Below are 21,366 nucleotides of genomic sequence, written 5' to 3' on the forward strand. Positions count from 1 at the left end.
ATTGCACGTTTAGAAGACAAACTCCAAGTAAATAAAAACTCTGTGTCACAAAAATGTACTTTTCTATTAGTAGTTATAGAGACATTACCAAAAACTCCTTCCACAGAACCTTTGGAATAATGAAATATCTCTGACTTGTCCATGATATTCACCATTGGACCAAGAAAACATGCCACAGTTATTCAAAGCTATTACAAGGACACTTTGGTGCATATATTGTAATTTTCTTTTGGTTAAAGGTATGATATGGTATGTAGGGACCTTATAGAAATTGTCCATTTCTTCAGGATTATCTTTGTCATTTCATGAAATATTATTATTTGTCCTTGGCATAATTAAATTACCCCAATAACCCTTAATTAGATATGTGAGTATTACTACCTTTTCTCCTCATTCTATCCCCTTATCCTCTAGACTCAAAGCTCAGCCCAACTTGCAAACTGGATATGTGTATTAATTTCACTCATAGGTCTTATCTGAAATTCATCTTTTAAACATTTACTAGCTATGCCGTTTCAGTGAATCAGGAGAAACAAAAATCTTGTGTTAAAGCAAAACAAAACAAAAAAAGCTCCTTCAGCATAACTCTTTATCTGTAATACCTCACAAACCTGAAACTGAAACTCATGTTGCTTTTTAAAATTGCTTTTCCCTTTCTTTTTCATTTCTGTGGCAATGAGGAGAAGAAAGTGGTGGTTAGTAAATATTTGTGAAAGCAAAGTGAGCTTACTGACAACCTGACTTCCTGGTTCAAGGCCAGTCCAGCCACGGGGCTGTCCCAGCCACCCACAAGGCCAGGTAGAGTTGCACAACCCCTGCAGCAGTTACCTGAAGCTCTCAACAGCAGGGCCCAAACTGCTCCCTTGATCCAACACCTTCTCTATTACTCTTGCCCCATTTACAATGGAAGGCTTCTTGGTTAAATCATTGTCATTTCTCCAGTCAATTGTTGTGCCCTGTTGTTCAGCCATTTTGACATTATAGTGACCTTTAAAACTGAAAGTCCGTTGTAAACAAAAATGGAATTGGGGAGAAGCAGCAGTGTCTTTACTTTCCCTTACAGCTGTAAGAGAAAGAGAGAGCTACTTGTGAGACCCTCCCACCACATACAGTTGAATGGTACATTTGCTAAATAGAAAGCAAAAGGCTTTAATCTCCTTGAAAACATCTACCGAAGTGTATGCTCACCACCTGTATGCTCTATTGCTAAAGCCTTAATTTCAGTGTTTGTTCTGAAATAATTGGGGAATTTCAGCTATAAATCCATGTCAAATAAAATATAATAAAATCAAACTAAAAGGAAAATCAAAGTAAAAGCAAAGTTATTAAGCGTATTTTCTGGAATGCTAATATGTCCTAGTATAATTTAGACGTCCCCCCTCTTGGAAATTTTAAATTGTAACATTTCCAAATAGACACCATAGGGGTAAGAAAGTGGGACTGCACGAGTAGATGTGTCGAAAGAAGAAAAAAACCAAAAAATCGATGGACTCTGTAACCCACTTTTAGTGTTTGTTATAGAGTAGACATCTAGTTCACACTACAAGTGTGAGTAAACAAAATGATGGAGTTTATAAAATAGTAAGAACACTATGATTCGATTTCATTATTTTTAAATCTACACATTTAAAACAAATCTATACATACATTTGAGGAAAATATAGATATTTTCAGTTATGAGGTTGTGTATGTTTTGTCTTTTTTTACTTTTCAAAAAAATATATATATATACATAAGAAGTATATAGTTTTATAACATGTATACTTAACAGATATACTATATATTCTATGTATGCATATTTTACATGTGCACATATATTATGTATTTTATATGTAACTTTTCTTTTTATATATACTATTATTCCTAACGCTAAAAATGATTTCTAATTTAAAAATAAATTACGCTATTTCATCGTGACTCAAGTGGTTGCTAAATTAAACTTTGAAAAGTTTGACAATTTATTTCATTCATTCATTTATTCAAACATTTATAGCAAATTTTGAGCATTCACCATATGTCAGGCCCTCTTATAGGGACCAAGGACACAGCATAAGACATAGGATATATGGCAGTGCCCTGTTCTCTTCTCAGGCAAACAAGACTCAAGTCCCAAACCCACAGAAGTCAGCTGTCTCCCAACACTGTCTAGATGATTTCAACAAATATTTATTGAGCAACTTCTACGTGCAGAATCTTGTGTTCAGTCTTCAGAGGATGAAAAGAAAAGAGACTGGGGTGAGACATACCTTCAGACAGTGAAGACCAGTGAAACGTTGAATGTGTGTAAGTAGTGTTCACCCTGTGAAGACCCATTCTAAGCTCTATGTGAACTGACTCATTCAGTCTTTACAACAGCCTTATCAAGTAAGGTCATATTATCATCTCCATATTAAACATGAAGATATTGAGGCTCAGGTAGTTTAAGTGTCTTGTACAACAGGAATCAGATGGCAAATGGCAGAGCTAGAATTTGAACCCAGGACATCTGGCTCCTAGCACCCAAGCTCTAAGCCACTGCTCCATATAGACGTAGATTTGGCAAATAAAAGGAAGGAGTGCATTCCAGAACAGGGGAAAAGACGTTGAGCACCGTTGGGAGTAGACCCGTGGGAGGGATATGACTGACAATGGCCAAGGCTTTATAGAAAAAGTATATGTAGCCTACAACGAGGAAACTTAAGTAATGGGAGTCTGGGAGCTTTGCCCTAAAAGTTACATGTGGATACATTAAAGGTAAAGCTAAACATGAGAAAAATCTGATAAAACAATTTGAAGCCAAGTGGGTTGCAAACAGAAAGTTTGGGTTTACCAAAAAGTAAGTGGGTTTACCAGAAAGTAAAGAAATTTTTGTTCTGAAATATTTTGTAGTGATCAAAGTTGAGAAACGTGACGTAGGGAGACCCAGTAAAGTTATAGGCATGGGATAACTAAGAACGGGAGGGTCCGTCATGGGCACAAGAATGCCAGGTTCTGGGACTGGCCAGGCGAGAACATGGGGCAGCGTTTTGAGCAGGGCGGCCAACAGTAGGACCTAAGGGAAGAGAATTTTCTATAGAAAATGACTTGAGTTTTGTGACCAATCTATCAGGCAGTTATTGTTGCAGCAGACCCACCACAAGTCTGACAGAGGTGGGACCAGAGTGATGGACAGATACCTGGTTGGTGCTGTGGTCATCAGACCAAGATGAAGACATTATCTGATGGAGAAAGAACAAAATGCCGTGTGGATTCCACAGTGGACAAGGAAGGGAGACATCTCCAAAAGCGGAGACAGAAATCAAGAAGGGAAAAATAAATGAAAACGAGGAAAAAAAAAAAAAGTCAATGCAAGACAGCCCAGATCAGAAAAAAGATTTTAAAGAGTTAAAAAAAAAAAAATCAATGTTTAATATTTTCACACATCTTCCGTAATATTTGAAATACGTGCTTTCAGAACTTTACCGTGATCTTAAACTACATAAGTTGCCCATGTTAAAAATGAGAAAAAGTTGAATTCTGAAGGGCACTGACTTTTTTTTTTTTTTTTTTAGAAAACAACTATGATTGCAGTTATATTAATCACACACAAAGAAGCATAACAGTAACTTAACTTTCTTGGAGATTTCTGAAGTCAGATATACAAATCACATATTCATATTGCTGCTTTTTAGAATCAATGCTGATCTATTCCTGTAGCTGAGCCCTGCAGTTCAAAGGTATTTAACATTAAGATCTGAGCTCACTGCTGCTCTGTACAGATATGGCGTCACAGAATTGTCCCAATGCTTAAAAGGCTCAGGTTCTCATTTGCTGAGCAGATCATGCTCCCTGCACAAATGGCTTCTGCAGAACTGACTGTCACTGGGGAGGAAACAACTATTGAAAAGCATCCCCTGTCCTGCTTGGGAACACAAAGAGCCATCACATTCGAGATAAAATAAAGGAGAATCCTTTTGCAATGCAGAGAGTCAGAGTCCCGCATCAGAAAACTGGTTACTTCTTATGAACCATTTTTACTTCTTTAAAGCCTTACCCAGTAGTAGAAGGCAACAGGGAAGAAATTCTTTCAAACACACCAACTTCTGTTATATGTCATAGACAAAGGATCTGTAGTCTTTTTCAACCTTTAGGGTTCCCACCAACACACACAAAAGGTATCAAATTTTTAGTTGTGCCAAAGACTGATCTTTTTCTCCAGCTGTTTACTTACCGCTCATCCACGAACCAATTAGTAAGTGTTTCTAGAAGAAGAGTAACATGTGGTGACCCACCCCTGGCACGGAGATTCGTTTCCTAAGACGCCCGTGGCCAAGCGGACATGAACTGCCCCTTGAACATCTCCCAGCCAGACTCCATGACCCATTCACTCCTGACAGACCATATTCTTCATAGCCTCTATTCTAGAGCACATGGGATGTCTGCTAAATTGTTATTTGTTCCAAAGCATGCTTTTGCTGTGACAGATGCCCCCAACTCCTTCTCCCCGCTGAGCTCACGGAATCACAGCTGTGTTGTACCACAAGTACAGTGTTGTCAAATCTTTGCTTTGTTTAATTATTCAAGTTGGTTCTACCACAGAATTAAGCTGCCTGGGGGACATTATGGGATTTCAGCGTGAGCAACACGCATGAGCAGAGAGATGCCAACCCCCGCCAAGGGTCTGCACCAACCCCGTTTCCCACTCACAGTGGCAACCGAAAGCTCGCCCCCTAACAACCAGAAGCAGAGCTAGGTGGAAGGGTTTAATCAGAAGCTGGCTTGCCTCCATGCTGTAACTTAGTCCTTCAGGCCGGGAGCCCCACGTACACGTTCAAGGCCAGCCTACAAGTTCAGCCTACAAGTGGTTACCACCTCAAAACTCAGGTTCTGGCCAATTTATGAGCCCTAGATCAAGGTTGTGGTTTCCTGAATTTAACAGAAAGGTGAAGGGCAATTTTATCCTCCGAACTTACTTTTTCTTTATTCTTCCCAGGGTATTTAAAAAGCATAGAGAAGTGTTTATCTGTGACCTAGACATGGCCTAGTAATCCAGTGGTATTATGACAAGACTAACTTAAAGTGTTTATTTCTTTCACCCCATGAAATTAAAAAAGAATAGAATATTAGGAAAGGAAAGAGGCTTTAGAGATCATCTAGTTGGAGACCCACACTTTGCAAAGAGGAAATGCAGGCTCAGAGTGGGAGAGTAACTTGAAAAGAGTCACACAGCTAAGGAGTAGCACCCCTCCTGCTGTGTCCCAATTCAGGGCTTTGCTATGATGCCACACCTCCTCCAGTCACTGCAGCAGAAACCAAAAAAAGGCCCTTTCCTACCATCCTGCCATCCTTTCTTTCTCTGCAGCTTGGCAGGGATGCGTGTCTTTCTCAGAAGGGAGGAGAGACTTCCCTGTGTCGTCTCCGTGCTGCATTAGTGTAAACCATAGTTTAGGCTAGAGCGAGGAGGAAGGGGGGCAACTCGGGGAGGTCATACTTATAGGGCAGAGCGCCTCCCCATTCCTTGCAACATCCTGGTGCCTCGGTGTCTACGGGCTGAGAAATCAGGGCATAGAAAGGGACTTTTCTTGGTCAGCGTGTAACCAGGAGCGCAGCTGCGCTGGCGGCCGCACAATTCTCCAGGAGCAACCAGGCATCGGTCCAGCACCTCTGAGAACTGACTTCTTCCCTGCACCCGTGGAAAGATGCATTGCTCCAGCACTCCCAGCCTGGGAGGAGAGAAGCAGACCACAAAGCTGCAGAAGTGGAACCAAAACGTCCCGTTCGCAAGTCTCAGTGATCATTTTCAGTACTGGATTACTTTACAGAGCAGCATGGGGCCAACGGGAGGGGTGTGTGGTGTAAAACACACGCTCAATATTTCAATGATTGGTAGGTTTAGCTAAGTTCTATTTGGTTTTTTGTTTTTTTTTTTAACTTGACTTCAAGAAACATAGATTTCTCAGAATTTTAAGGGTCCTGAGAGCTCAGCGAGTACAAAATACCAATTAACTGAGGCATCCTGCCTGTAACGGGCTTAGAGCCTTTCAACATATTTTATATTTAAAACAAGTTATAAAACTGAATTTGGTAACTTGTACTAATAAAATATTTCCCAGGAGAGGGAGAAGACTAAGACTGTTACCTGAGTATTTTATGGGCTTGTGAATTCCACATTTAAGTGCTTTCGTTGTACCTTGAGCTTAGACACAGGTGGCACAGGGCTGCTTATGATTCCAGGTAGCTTGCAAAAAAAAAAAAAGAATCACAAAATGCCTACTATGTGCCAGGTGCTTTACAAAAGGCAAAGGCAGATGGCAAAACCAAATAGGATTTTGTCCTGCCAGCTTATAACAAGAGCAAGTCGCTGGACTCTATCTGCATTAACTTCCTTACCTAGGACCCTCTTCCTAACCTCCAGTCCTGAACTTGAACAGCTGTCTCCTCTGTACCCGCCCATTCCAGTGCATTTCTCAAGCAGAAATGTCCAAAGCTGAATGCATTATTTTCCTTCCAAGATGGATTTTCTGATTATTATAAATGATATCACTATTTTCCGAGTCGTCCAAACACAGGAACTTGGGAGTCGGTTTTCATTCCACCCCTTTCCTACTCCTTAACTCAGCCACACCCTCCTATTGATCCTTGCATTTTGTAATCTTTAGAGTCCCTTCCTCTGCTCTGGTCGCACAGCCTCACACCTCCATACCTGGGGCAAGGTGCTCACACGCGCTTGCACTAGTAACTAATTCTTCTCTCTCGCCCCACTGCCTGGCTCTCTCACTACCTTGCATACCATTCCGGAGAAATCTCCCTGAGATATCTCTTTGATCTTGTCACGCACTTGCTCAAGCATTTTTGAGCAGCCAGCCTTGGCTTTCAGAAGAATTTAATTGCCTTAGCTTGACATTTGCAATGTCCCCTCCTCTAGTGGTTACTTACTGTCTATCATCTCCTCCCGGCTCCCCAAAGATATATTCTCTTCCACGTGTGCCATTTGCTAATGCTTTTTCTCTACTTGAAATGCCTTCGCTCCCCCTCCACTCATTACCACCCTGACGACTTCCAAGGGGCTGTCCCTCCTCATCAAGTCACTTCTCCTAATTCTTTGAACACATATTATCTGTACCACCCATCTGCCCACATTGTATCATATACTGTCTTATACTACTGCTATTTTTCTATATCTTCTATTACATATTTATTGAGTTATCTGTAAAGTACAAAGGGATGTACAGGTTAGGGATTCGATGATAAATAAGAATTATAGTATAGGAAGAGAACATGTACACAAAGAACATTAATATTTACCATCACATAAGAACGTTAAAAAGTAGGAAACCAGAGCAAAGAAAGAGTACCTGCAAATAAAGGTCTCAAAAAACATTCATGGAGAAGGCAGCATTTGACCTAAACCCTAAAATTTGGATAGCATTTTATGATATCGTAGACATAGTGGATTCTCCAAGAACATGTGTTAATTGAGTAAACCATAATGAGTTAATAAAGCACAAAAATTGATACACAGCACAAGGTAGTTTGTCAAAAATCACCTGCTAACTTAATGACAGAGATTAGAAACGTTTACGTAAAGGGCTCCTGAGCAGTTCTCAATCCAGATAGACATTCCAGCATTTTTTTTTTTTTCTCTTTGCTCTTCAAGCCTGCCCAGATCCTGTATCATGATCTACTTGGAGACCTGCAATATGGTTGTGTTAAGCCAGAGCTGGGCAGGATCTGAGCGTCAGCAGAGTGCAGGGCGCAGACCGGCCTTTCCAGTGCCTGTAACTGTAAGCTACTGCTGGAAGGAGCTTCTTTCCAGGGGGAAGAAAAGACTCCACTTTTATCCTTCCTGAGAACAGGAGAATGTCTTGAAGGCAGCCTCCCAGACCTGCCATTTGTCCTGTTTGTAACAAGCTCCACGGAGCCAGTCTTTCAGTCCACATCATGAGTGGGGAAATAAAGGTCTCGAACATCAAGGAACTGCTTGAAGTCACAGAGCAAACCAGTAGCGAGCGGCTATAATAACATCAAGGGGCTGGGGTCTTCTGCCCCAAGTCCAAGGGTCATGCCACCTGCTACTTGGAGTGGCCAGAATGAGTCCCAGGGCTTTCTTTGACAGTGGAGCCTTCGGACAACCCTGGTCTCTTTATGTATTAACAGACCGTATCAACTCTCCCGCCTACCACGTACTGAGCTCCCCACTCCCACAGACACCGACATTACAGGTACCTAAAGAGCAGGCTATAAATATTAATCAAGAGAGTGAAGTTCATGCCTGAGAATGTTATGACAGCCGAAGTAACACATAGGACAGAAATTGCTTCCACGGAATAAGGAGACATCTTTTCTCTGCGTGAAGCCTCTGCCTGCAATGTAATTTCCGATGGCGGTGGCAGCGTGAAGGAAAGAGTAGGAAAGCCAACCAATGTGGTTCTGTATAATGAATACATTGATGAGGTCTTGTGAAAGTAAATAAAGTCCCTGTAAAACACTGGGAAGTTTCTTTGAAAATAGCCCGTAAATTGATCATAAAGGCTACCTCAGCCTAAAAGCCAAGGCCATGAATATAATTAGGACTCACTGAAAGAATCCAGACTGAGGGTGAGGGGGAGTCTAAGTACTGAGCCTACAAAGGGAGCAAGAAGAGAATGGTTAGGTAGGAATGTTAATTACCTCTTGAATAGACCCCTGAGGAGATTCGGCCCCCTTCATCCTCTTTTGGGGTAAGGCCCAGTGATGGGGATAAGAAGTTAACGATAAAATTTCACAGCCAGGCTAAGTTCTTGGCTTCATGCAGTCAAGAGCAGTTGTGATTATTCCCAGACTTGGGGTATTTCTCGAGTATGGTTGAGCTTAAAGACATAGGAAACGTACCAAGGGTGGTTCCAAAAATCCTTGAATTTTTATAAACCTACTAATTAAGAACTTAATTTTTTTAAAGTTTATTTATTTTGAGACATAGAGAGAGGGGTGGGGAGGGGCAGAGAGAGAGAGAGAGAGAGAGAGAGAGAGAGTCCCAAGCAGGCTCCACACTGTCAGTGCAGAGCCTGAGGCGGGACTCAATCTCACAAACCATGAGATCATGACATCAGACGAAATTGGACACTTAACTGACTGAGCCACCCAGGTGCTCCATTAAAAGAAATCCTTTTTAACAAAACCAAAGCTAAAGTTTCTATAATCAGATCATCTTCAGAATTATATCACAAAGTTATAAGATTGGCTGAGTAAATTTAGTGCAATAAATGTCACAGTGATAACTTCCTGAAAAACTGAGAAGAAAAGAAACAAATCACTGAATCAACAAAATACGAAGGAATGTAGAAATATGGTTATGTTAGGATAGGAGGCATAGAATAATACACTGAAAAAAGCGCTTTTCCAAAGATGATATAATTTACATTGCACTAAAAAAACATACATGGTGGAATTTTTTAATTATACACATACAAAAACTTCTATAAATCACCTTAACAAAATCAAAACAGGAAATATTCATTCACATAAGGTATACATAAATGCTGTAAAATGCTGAGCACAAGAGACAGAATGTCAACTAAACATAGAAATGTGATGTAATTAAATAGGACATATAGTTATGACAGTACAGACTATTCCCCTTGCCAAATTAGCGACCATCAAAAGAAATTTTATCTGGGTTAAATCCCACAAAAATGAGCAAATTATATTAATCAGATTGTAAAGGTCAATTAATAACCATAATACAATAGATAAAGCACATAATTATATGAACTGTAATACAAGTCAATAAAGTTTTATTGTACTTAACAGAATTGGGTAAATTATTATATTGTCCTAGATTTTTGTATCAAAAGTAAATTTAAAGTAACTGGACCACTGTATAAAAATGTTTAACGAATACTTATTCAGTGCCTACTATCTGTAAGTCAACCCTTACACAGAATTTCTTTGTTCAATCGTGGCCCTGTTAATTTGAAGGTGGACCACATTTTATCCCAAAACATCCCGATGAGTTTTATCACAAAAACTCATGTATCCCCTTATGTACACTTAACTTTCATTAGGACTCTGGCTACCACAAAATGCTTGACTGCATTTCAGTAGAAAAAGAGGTGCTACATTACAGACACTTTTGTGTGGCATCCTCTGGTCTCACCTCTTCCCACTACCCAAACCACATTGAACTATCCAAGCTGCCCTGAATATGCCACACTCTTTAACACCATCATAACTTCTGCACAGGCTGTTTTTTCCACCACCTGCAACCACCATTGCCCTCCCAAGCACATACTGAAACACATACACACACTTAGCTGCTTTTCAAATCTTCAGTACGTGCTTCAGGGCTAGATTCAAATATCATGCTGCCTTATGAAGCCTTAATGTTTCCCCACAGTTAAGTCAGGCCACTATTCAGACCATTTTTAACAAATATGTATAAAATAACTTCCTTATAGCATCTAACAAACTGAACAATAATTTATCTATGTATGCATTTGTTTTCCATTAGACTGTAAGTTTCTCAAGACAGTCTGCATTTTATTCTCCTTTATATTCTCAGGTTTCAGCACAATAACTGGAATTTAATGGCTGCATAATAAATGATGAATAAAGAATGAATAAATGAATGAATGAATTCAGTGAATGAAAAGATGGGGGAAGAATCAGAGTGTCAAAATTACCCTTCCTGGCCTGCCGCTAACTACCCGAGGAACCTAAGAGCAATAAACCTTCTGAATACAATTTCTTCCTGTTAAATAAGAGAGTTGGATTGGATCATCTAAAGATCTCTCCAATAGTAACAATAAAAAAGAAATAACATTTTTTGAGCTCCTTCTAAATGTGAGACACCGGCTCAGTGCTTCACACACACATTAACACTAATCTTTATGACGCTTGTACAAAGTGGGTACTATTTATTCCTGTTTTGCAGATAAGAAAATTCAGAGTTAAAGTAACTTATGGCTCCACACATTGTGAGGATAAATTTAGGACTCGTGCCCAGGTCTGTCTGGTTCCAAAGCCCATACTGTTCCCTAAGACACTAGTAATAGAGGATGCTGGCAACTTGCAGGCATATTGTAAGTGTTAAGATTATCCACTTTTGTGTGCAAGTGGAGGATTATCTATCCACTTTTGTATACAAGATTCCATGTCATCGAAGAATGGTGATAATTCGGCCATTCTGTTCTGGGCTACTAAGCACATATACCACACCAGTTATTACTGAAATCCACTTCAGATCCTGGCAATCAACTCCTACCTAGATCAAACTGAAGGTCACAAGTTATCTCAATTCCCAGTAGATAAAACCTCTACTAAAATGTGTTGATGTAAAACCTCACTAAAATATTGATGTCCTCGAAGAAGGTGGAGGGATAGCTGTTTAGAATTTCTTTGTAGCAGAGAGAAAAGATTCATTGCCAAACCCAAGGCCTAGCGAGTTTCTGAATAACAAGATTTTGAGATATATATATATATATAGATATATATATATATCTATAGATATATATATAGATATATATATATATCTATATATATATATATGTAAGTCATTACTTACGGTGGGTCGTTCTCTGCTTATTGGAATGGAAACAAAAACAAAAGATATATACCTTAAGATCAGGAAATATGACTTTTTCATATCCTGTTATCAGCATACTATGAGTTCAATGCATAATTAGATATTTACATATCTTCCTCTACTCACAAGGGGGTTACCTCCTGATAAGCCCATCGTAAATTGAAAATACCTTTAGTTGAAAATTCAGGGGCACCCGGATGTCTCAGTCAGTTAAATGTCAGACTCCTGACCTCATCTCAGGTCTCGATTTCAGGGTCATGCATTCAAGCCCCGTATTGGGCTCTGCATTGGGCATGAAGCCTACTTTTTAAAAAAAAAAAAAAAAAAGAAGAAAGAAAGAAAATGCATTTAATACACCTAACCTACTGAACATCATAGTTTAGCCTATCTTAAACATGCTCAGAACACTTGTATTAGCCTACAGTTGGGCAAAATCATCTAACACAAAGCCTGCTTTATAACAACTGTTGAATATCGCATATATTCTATTGAATACTGTACTGAGAGCAAAAAACAGAAGGTCTGTACTGGTACAGAGTGGTTATAAGTGTGTCAGTTGTTTATCCTCATGATCGCATGGCTGCCTGGGAGCTGTGGCTGGTTGCCACTGCCTGGTATAATATAATATCATTGTTTTATATATATATATATATATGAATAACGTTAGCCTCAGAAAAGATAAAAATTCAAACTTCAAAGTACAGTTTCTACCTTTTTTTTTTAACATTTATTTATTTTTGAAAGAGAGAGAGGGAGAGACAGAGAGCGTGAGTGGGGGAGGGTAGAGAGAGTGGGAGAAACAGAATCAGAAGCAGGCTCCAGGCTCTGAGCTCTCAGCAACCTCTACGTAAGGTTCCATATACTCAATACAGGGCTCGAAGTCATGAACCGCGATATCATGACCTGAGCCGAATCATGACCTGAGCCGCGATATCCCCGACTGAGCCACCCAAGAGCCCTGCCAAAGTACAGTTTCTACTGAATGCATACTACTTTTGTGCCATCATAAAGACAAAAAGTCAGAAGTCGAATCGTTGTTAGTTGGGGACTATCTGTATACCTAGTCATACATTTTGTTCTTTACGTTCATGAGCTTTTTCCCTCCATCTCCTTAAAACATGGAAACTATCCGTTCAGTGTACTGTTTCATTTGCTTTCGCAATTACATGGGGTGGAAATTTTTGGAAAAATAAATACCAAGATCTCAGAAATTATCTCTGGGAATTGGGATTATAGGAAACTTTCACTCTTTATATTACTCATTTTGGCATTATTCAAATTTCCTATAAAGATCATGCATCGGTTTTGCAATTTGAAAAGGCATATATATAATCACAGTCTTTAACAATGAGTTTAAAAAAGTGTATCATATACATCTGATGAAAAAGAATACACACGATAAATCAGAAAGTTCAGGTTTACTTTGCCTCTAGATGACTTGGGAACTCTTAGCATTAGAAGATAATGCAGATGTGCAGAGTATTATCTAATATCTGGCCCTGAATGGGTATCTAGGGATTGACAACATCTCAAAGGATGCCATGTAGTATTGAGTCATAAAATGCCTTTAATTTAAAATCACCTCCAAAGTATACTCCAACATTTGGCACAGGGAATACTACGAGCCCATGAGGGAAATGTTCTAATCCTTCAGCATAAGGACTCCAGGTCATGTTCTTCATTTAAGCCTGCATCACCTCTTAATCTTGACAACAAAATCCTCTCCAAAATTTTGGCAAGCGTATCAGGAATGATGCTGCCAAACAAGCATCATTACCGATCAGTCTGGTTTTCCCTCTGCTGAAACATGAAGCTATCTAACAAAAATTGCTTGATGCAAATCACAAACAGGTTTTCCACAAATTTGGCTCTTTGGTTTATGAGCAGAAGGAAGGAAAATTACCCGATAGTTACCTCTGTCTGCCCACCGACACTATCACATGTTGGCCAACTATGACCCGTGGGTCAAATCTGGCTGTTCCCTGTCCCATCTCTTAACTGTTTCTATGATCCACAAACTAAGAATAGTTTTTTACATTGCTGGATAAAAATCAGAAGAAGAACAATGTTTCATGACATGTGAAAATCACGTATAATTCACATTTCCGTGTCCATAAATAACATTTTATTGGAACACAGCCCACTGATTCATTGATGTATTGTTTATTGCTGCTTATATGCTACAACAGGGTTAAGTCATTCCAACAGTAACCATATGGCCCTCTGGAATGGTGGAATAATATCTCCCAAAAATTCACATCCACCCAGAACCTCAGAATGTGAACTTATTTGGAAATAGGGTCTTTGTAGATGAAATTAAGATGAGGTCATGTTGGGTTAGGGTAGGCCCTAGATTCAATGGCTAGTGTCCTTATAAAAACAGGAAGGTACACAGATACACAGAAGGAAGGAATTTATGTGGAGATAGAGGCTGAGATTGAAACGAGGCATCTACTAGTTCAGGAACACCAAGGATTGCCAGCAACCATCAGAGGCTTGAAAGGAGACGTGGAATGGTTTCTTGTTCAGAGCCTCCAAAACTCTAAGAGAGTAAATATCTGTTGATATGAACCACCAAAAGAAACAAATTTCAGTTTTTGTGGTATTTTATTACGGCAGCCTAGGAAACTAACAGATCTGTAAAATCTAAAGTATCTGGCCCCTTCCATAAAAATGTTGCTGACTCTTTTTTTTTTAACTTTTTAAAAATTTATTTATTTTGAGAGAGAGACAGAGAAAGCCAGAAGAAAAGGGGCAGAGAGAGAAAGAGAATCCCAAGCGGGCTCCACACTGTCAGTGCAGAGTCTGACATGGCGCTCAAGCCCGCAAACTGAGATCATGACCTGAGGCCAAAAACCAAGAGCTGGACACTTAACCAACTGAGCCACCAAGGTGACCTTGTTGCTGAGTCTTCATACAGAGAATTGTGCCCTGGAAAAAAACTCAACACAGGATGTTACCCTAGGCCGATTTAACCAGGGCAATACTGGGTCTGGAAAGGGCATACAAGAATTAAAAGACCGCAGGGCAGATAGAGGACAAGGCAGTTCTCACCACACAGGCTCATACTTAACTTACAGTTTTTTCTTAAACTCACAGAAGTAAAGAATACTACTTTTTTATTTTAGTTGTTGACCACACACTGTTATGTCGCACTGCATGAGTTTCAACAACAGCACTTTGACTTAAAAGTTCATGAGAACCTCACCATTCCATTTTCCGTGAGTGTAACAGGAAGTCAGTGTCGTAGTTATGTGGGGCCAATGGTCAAGAGCAGGCTGGGAGAGGTTATCTGACTCTCTCTAAGGAACGGTCTCCCTGGAACTACACCTGAATCTGGCTGAATACGAATGCCACCCCCCCCATTTGAGTTTCTAGGAAGTGCTGTTGAGATCACTACAGAGTCTCACAGCAGTACCTCAAACTCTTTAAACTCAGAGGCATTCAATAAATATGTGTTAATTGATTAATGAATATCCACTTCTATTCACTGGTAATATTTAAAGAAGACTCAGGGTCTTAGTACCTTCCATCATATTTAAGATCCTTGTAATCTCCAATACTGGTGTTCTACTGGATATAAAAACACGGTAAGAGGGTAATGAAATGCTTCCTTCTCAATAATCACTTAATTTTTGTGTCACCCGAATTTATCTGGCTCAAGACCAGATTTGTATCTTGGCTTACCTATTCAAATAAAGGATGAAACACACCTAGTGAGAAGAAGATGAAATGTCACGTGTAATTATAACACAAACACAAAAAACACACATGATGCCGGCCACAGAAGATCGGGAACTCTGTGCCCAGGATACCAAACAACTCAAAAAATACTCACATTTCAGTTATGCACCAAATTATAATTTGCCTCGCATGACAGGGAACTTCTAAGACTTTGCTGATTCTTACACCAACCACCACGATTCTCCAAGTGGAGCTGAAGGCTCAAACTTGGTTTGATGAACCCCTTGCTTCTTGGCTAAGAAAGCACCAAAATTGCCAACCAGGCAAGCTACATGATGCAAAGCTCCCTTCCAACTCTTCTTTAGTAAAGAAGATATGGGTCAGCCAAAAGAGCATCAATTCCCCAGTAAAAAGCTGGTACATGGATATCCTGAGACAGCCATTTCCAGCCCATCTGCGCACCCGATCCCCAGTATTCTCATCTAAGGTGTAGTTGCTACCTGAAAGAGTGGAGGCTTACCTGACTGAGCTTACAGGTTCGTGTGCACAGCCACGAGAACAAGGGACAAACAGAGATACTGAAGTTTACATGTGATTATTTTAAATGTTTTCATCTTTAAAATAAGAACATTTCATTTTTTAAAACAATACGCATTGGGGGCACCTGGGTGGTTCAGTCAGTTAAGCATCTTACTCTTGACTTGGGCTTGGGTCATGGTCTCACAGTCCAAGAGTTCAAGCCCCAAGTTGGGCTCTGTGCTGTGTCAGCAAGGAGCCTGCTTGGAATTCTCTCCCTCTCTCTTTGCCCCCACCACACTCATGCTCTCTCTCAAAAGAAATGCATAAATTTTAAAAAATTGTTTTAAATATGTTTCCTGTCAAGAGGAACTGGATGAAGGACAGCAAGACAAAGTACAAGAATCATACTTAATGTACTGGATTACCTTCTGTGCCACATCTTCCCAGGATCCATTTCACCAGAGAGGAGCCACAGACTTCAACAGTAGGATCTAAGAAGTTCTGTGAGACTCCTGTGAACAGTGACATAAGGATTTTATTAAAATACAAGGCTTATCCATGTCCTGCCATTCACTTGTGGGAGGCTCCACCTGGCTTCTGAACACCCAAGAGGTGTCATGGAAGGTTCATAACTCGCTCATTACTGAGGTAGGAGCCACTCCTGAAAACAAGGATGTCAGATTCCTCATCCTCACGTACTGCTTCCATATGGCACTTAGACTTTCTCAAGCATTTTGATGACTATCTCCACAAGTGCTGGAAATTCAGACACCTCCTGAAGCAAGACAAACCACGTCCTCTCTATTTTATGTTGTGACCTTTACTTCTTCAACTGGCCTCCAAAATAGAGAAAAATGATAGAGAGGCAGTTAAATCTTTCAGAGTTCTTCTCTTTCCAATATGGAATTAGCATAAATATCTGCTTACTTTAAAGAAGGTGTCTAAAGACCTTTGCATAATTGAGGGACACAATGCATCAGGCATCCCTCCTGACTAGCCACCTGTAGAAATTGTTAGGACACATCACTAAGCCAGAATCTATCCATGTTACTGATCTTACTTTTTTTTTTTTAACTTTGTTTAACATTGATTCATTTTTTGAGAGACAGAGAGAGACACAGCGTGGGTGGGGAGGGGCAGAGAGAGAGGGGGACACAGAATCTGACGCAGGCTCCAGGCTCTGAGTTGTCAGCACAGAGCCTGACGCGTGGCTCAAACTCATGGATGACGAGATCATGACCTGAGCCGAAGTCAGACGCCCAACCGACTTAGCCACCCAGGCGCCCCTTACTGCCCTTACTTTAAGTTTTGATAAATAATGCTGATATCATATTTACTGAAATTTGCAGATTTCCCCTGACATTAAAGTACTTGATGATGGATTTACAGTGCCCTGACAATTGCTAAAACTACCATCAGTTTGTCAAGTATTGACAGTGATCAAACAACTCTGCTTTGCAACCATACTAAATAAAAGACAAATGCTAAGCTTAATTATAATGCTTTTCAATTTATGAACGGAATGATGTCGTATAGCTTTATTTTGTAGGTGAAGTTTGAAATTAGTGTTTAAAAAGATTTGTTGAGATTTCACTTATGGGAAGCCTTAAAAAAGTTTTTTTTTAATGGGAATGCAAGCTGGTGCAGCCACTCTGGAAAACAGTATGGAGGTTCCTCAAAAAACTAAAAACAGAATTACCCTACGACCCAGCAATTGCACTACTAGGCATTTACCCACGAGATACAGGTGTGCTGTTTGGAAGGAACACATGCACCCCCATGTTTATAGCAGCACTATCAACAATAGCCAAAGTATGGAAAGAGCCCAAATGTCCATCGATGGATAAATGGATAAAGAAGATGTGGTATATATATGTATATATATATATATATATATACACACACACACACACACACACACACACACACACACACAATGAGTATTACTCGGCAATCAAAAAGAATGAAATCTTGCCGTTTACAACTACATGGATGGAACTGGAGGGTATTACGCTAAGTGAAATTAGTCAGTCAGAGAAAGACAAAAATCATATGACTTCACTCATATGAGGACTTTAAGAGACAAAACAGATGAACATAAGGGAAGGGAAACAAAAATAATACAAAAATGGGGAGGGGGACAAAACAGAAGAGACTCATAAATATGGAGAACAAACTGAGGGTTACTGGAGGGGTTGTGGGAGGGGGGATGGGCTAAATGGGTAAGGGGCACCAAGAAATCTACTCCTGAAATCATGTTTCATTATATGCTAACTAATTTGGATGTAAATTAAAAAAAAAAGACATCAGTGTGGATAATAAGCTAATACGTAAGTATGAATGTCGTGTATCTAATTTAAAAACAAACAGGATATACAAAACTGAAAAAAAAAATTTTAATATGTATTTATTTTTGCGAGAGAGACAGACTGTGAGTGAGGGAGGGGTAGAGAGAGAGGGAGGCACAGAATCCGAAGCAGGCTCCAGGCTCTGTGCCTTCAGCAGAGAGCCCAATGCGGGGCTCAAACCCACAAACCAGACCTGAGCTGAAGTTGGATGCTTAACCAACGGAGCCACCCAGGCGTCCCACTTATGGGAAGCCTTTAAAGAAACATTAGGTTAAAAATAAATCTTCTCGGGGCAGTTGACCTTTCAGTTGACTCTTGATTTCAGCTCAGGTCACAATCTGACAGTCTGTGGGTTCGAGCCCCACATAGGGCTCTGCGGGGATTGTGCAGAGCCTGCTTGGGATTCTCTCTCTCTCTCTCTGCCCCTCCCACTAGCTCTTTCTCTCTCTCAAAAATGAATAATAAATAAACATTACAAAATAAATCTCCTGAAATTCTACCAACATACATATTACTCACTTTGAACATGAATTAAATTTGAGAAATTTTAACCTTATAACAGTCTATTTTTCCAATTTCTTGTGATTCAGACTTATGGAATTATGTTATATTTCTTTCACTCAGATTCATTATTCAACTTGAAGTCACCTTTAAGAGACAGAGGCAGTGACAAGAGTGAGACTGTAGGAAGAAGCTGAATTTTTGGGGAGTGGGACCAATCAGAAGTCTTGGTTTCTGATCTTTACTCTGTTACTAACCAGTTAAATTTAGGCAAATCACCTACTATTTCTGGCCTTCGATCCTATAGTAACCCATTTACAAACAACAGGGACTATAATGTACAGCATGTTAGCTATAGTTAATAACGCGTTAAGAGACTAAATCTTAAACGGCCTCATCACACACACAAAAAATTTCATTACCATGTATGGTGACAGATGGTAACTAGACTTATTATGGTGATCATTTTGTAGTGTATACAAATATTGAATCATCATGTTGTACACATGAAACGAATATGTTATACCTCAGTAAAAAAAGAAATAGAAAATAAAACAATCGGAGAAAGATAAAACAATAGATTGTCTCGGAATAATTTGCACAACATATAATGAAGACATCTCTAACTCTATACCTAAGGATGTAAAGGAGACCTGAAAACAGAGACATGTGATGTTCCTGAAGGGTAAAGTCAATATTATAAAAAATGTCAATTTTACACAAATTGATTTTCAATTTGTATAACTTTACATAATCCCATCAAATATTTAGAGAGAAAATGTTTCTGGAACTAAAAGGTTGTTCCCAAATTTCATTTGGAAGAATAAATGACTAAGAAAGTTGACTTTTTAAAACAAAAGAACAAATATCCCTACCAGATATCAAAATACATTACAAAGTTATACAAATTAAAAAAATAGGGGTGCCTGCGTGGTGCAGTCAGTTGAGCATCTGACTCTTGATGTCAGCTCAGGTCATGATCTCAAAGGTTCATGAGATCGAGCCCCACATCGGGCTTTGCAGTGACACTGTGGAGCCTGCTTGGGATTCTCTGTCTCCCTCTCTCTCTGTCCCTCCCCTGCCTCACACTACCTTTCAAAATAAGTTCCAATTGAATTAATAATCACAACATTTTTAAAAATATAACAAACACGAGAAAAATATATACGTAATTTTAAGGGAGCATAGTCATTCCTAAATAAGACAGAAGACCCAGAAGCCATAAGGAAAACAACAGACAGAAACTAAACTTTTATGCACAACAAAAGGCCACACACTAAGTTAAAAGAGGTGACAGACTGGAAGAAAATAATCTGCAACATATAACAGTAAGGAGGTGGGGCACTTGGGTGGCTCAGTGAGTTAACCATCCCATGCTTGATTTCAGCTCAGGCCATGATCTCCAGGGTTCATGAGTTCGAGCCCTGTTATCAGGCTCTGCGCTCACAGTACGGAGTCTGCTTGGGATTCTCTCTCTGCCCTTCTCCCAACTGCATACATGTGCTCTCTATATATCTAAAAATAAATAAACTTAAACAGAAAGGGGGTAAATTGCTATAATATGTAAAGAGTATAAAGCTCTTTCAAATCAAAAATAAAAAGACAGTCTGATATAATTAGGTAAAAGAGTAAGAATGAGGAAAAGAAAAAAAGTGATAAAAAATGTGAAACAACACTGATCTTACTAGTTATTTCCCATCAAATTACAAAACACTGAAAAACCGATATTATGCAGTTTTCACAAGGAAATGGGGAACCAGGCATTTTCATCACTGCTCACCTGACTATAAACAATCACATTTTTGTAGGTCAATTCAGCAACATCATCAATATGCTATAGATTCTGATAACAAATCATAACCTTTGATGAAACAATATTACTTTGACAATCCATCCTGCAAAAATACCTACACATCTGGACAAATGTATATATGAGTATTAATAATATAATAGAGAAAATTTTAAAACAGCTTACATATCCATCCGTAGGAAGAATTACTAAATACATTTTAAAAGTTCTATATGAACTCTGAAACGTGATGTGGTGGCTAAGAAGGATGAGGTTTTTTCTTGGGCCGCCTGGGTGGCTCAGTTGGTTGAGCATCTACTCTTGATTTTGGCTCAGGTCATGATCCCGGGGTCATGGGATCTACCCCTATGTGGAGCTCTGCACTGAGCACAGAGCCTGCGTAAGATTCTCTCTCTCTCTCTCTCTCTCTCTCTCTCTCTCTCTCCCCCTCCACCCACTCCCTTGCTCTCTCTCTCTCTCTTTAAAAAAAAAAAAATGAGGTTTTTCTATTTGTACTCTTAGGGGAATTCTTCAAGATACGAAGTTTTAAAAAGAAACCACAAAATAGAATACAAAGACTATACAGAATAATTTCATTCACGGTACTTGTAAAACTCATGTACGTATCTGTGTGTGAGCATGAAAATGAACAGGAAAAAAAAGCTCAGAAAGATACAGCATGACCAGCTAACAGAAGGTAGAGGAATTTCTAAAAGAAGGAATAATGAAAGGGAATATTTATATTCTTTTGCTTGTTAAAAATTATAGCAAGCAGGTATACCTTTTCTCATTAAAAATTTTTATGGATGTTATGCTAAGTGACATAAGTCATACAGAGAAAGACAGATACCATATGTTTTCACTCTTATGTGGATCCTGAGAAACTTAACAGAAGACCATGAGGGAGGGGAAGGGAAAAAAAAGTTAGAGAGGGAGGGAGCCAAACCATAAGAGACTCTTAAAAACTGAGAATAAACTGAGGGTTGATGGGGGGTGGGAGGGAG

The 21,366-nt window shown here is 39.4% G+C and overlaps 1 long non-coding RNA gene across 1 annotated transcript in view; it reads right to left on the minus strand.

Moving 5' to 3' along the window:
* LOC121029930 (uncharacterized) overlaps positions 1-21,366 on the minus strand; it is a 65,088-nt gene that overhangs the window by 31,307 nt on the left and 12,415 nt on the right. Inside the window, exon 3 of the long non-coding RNA XR_005789988.1 lies at positions 16,150-16,236. This is a non-coding gene — a long non-coding RNA (uncharacterized LOC121029930). The remainder of the gene's footprint in view (positions 1-16,149; positions 16,237-21,366) is intronic.

The sequence above is a fragment of the Herpailurus yagouaroundi genome, unplaced genomic scaffold, assembly GCF_014898765.1.
Source record: "Herpailurus yagouaroundi ecotype Mexico unplaced genomic scaffold, PumYag 139, whole genome shotgun sequence".
Taxonomy (NCBI): domain Eukaryota; kingdom Metazoa; phylum Chordata; class Mammalia; order Carnivora; family Felidae; genus Herpailurus; species Herpailurus yagouaroundi.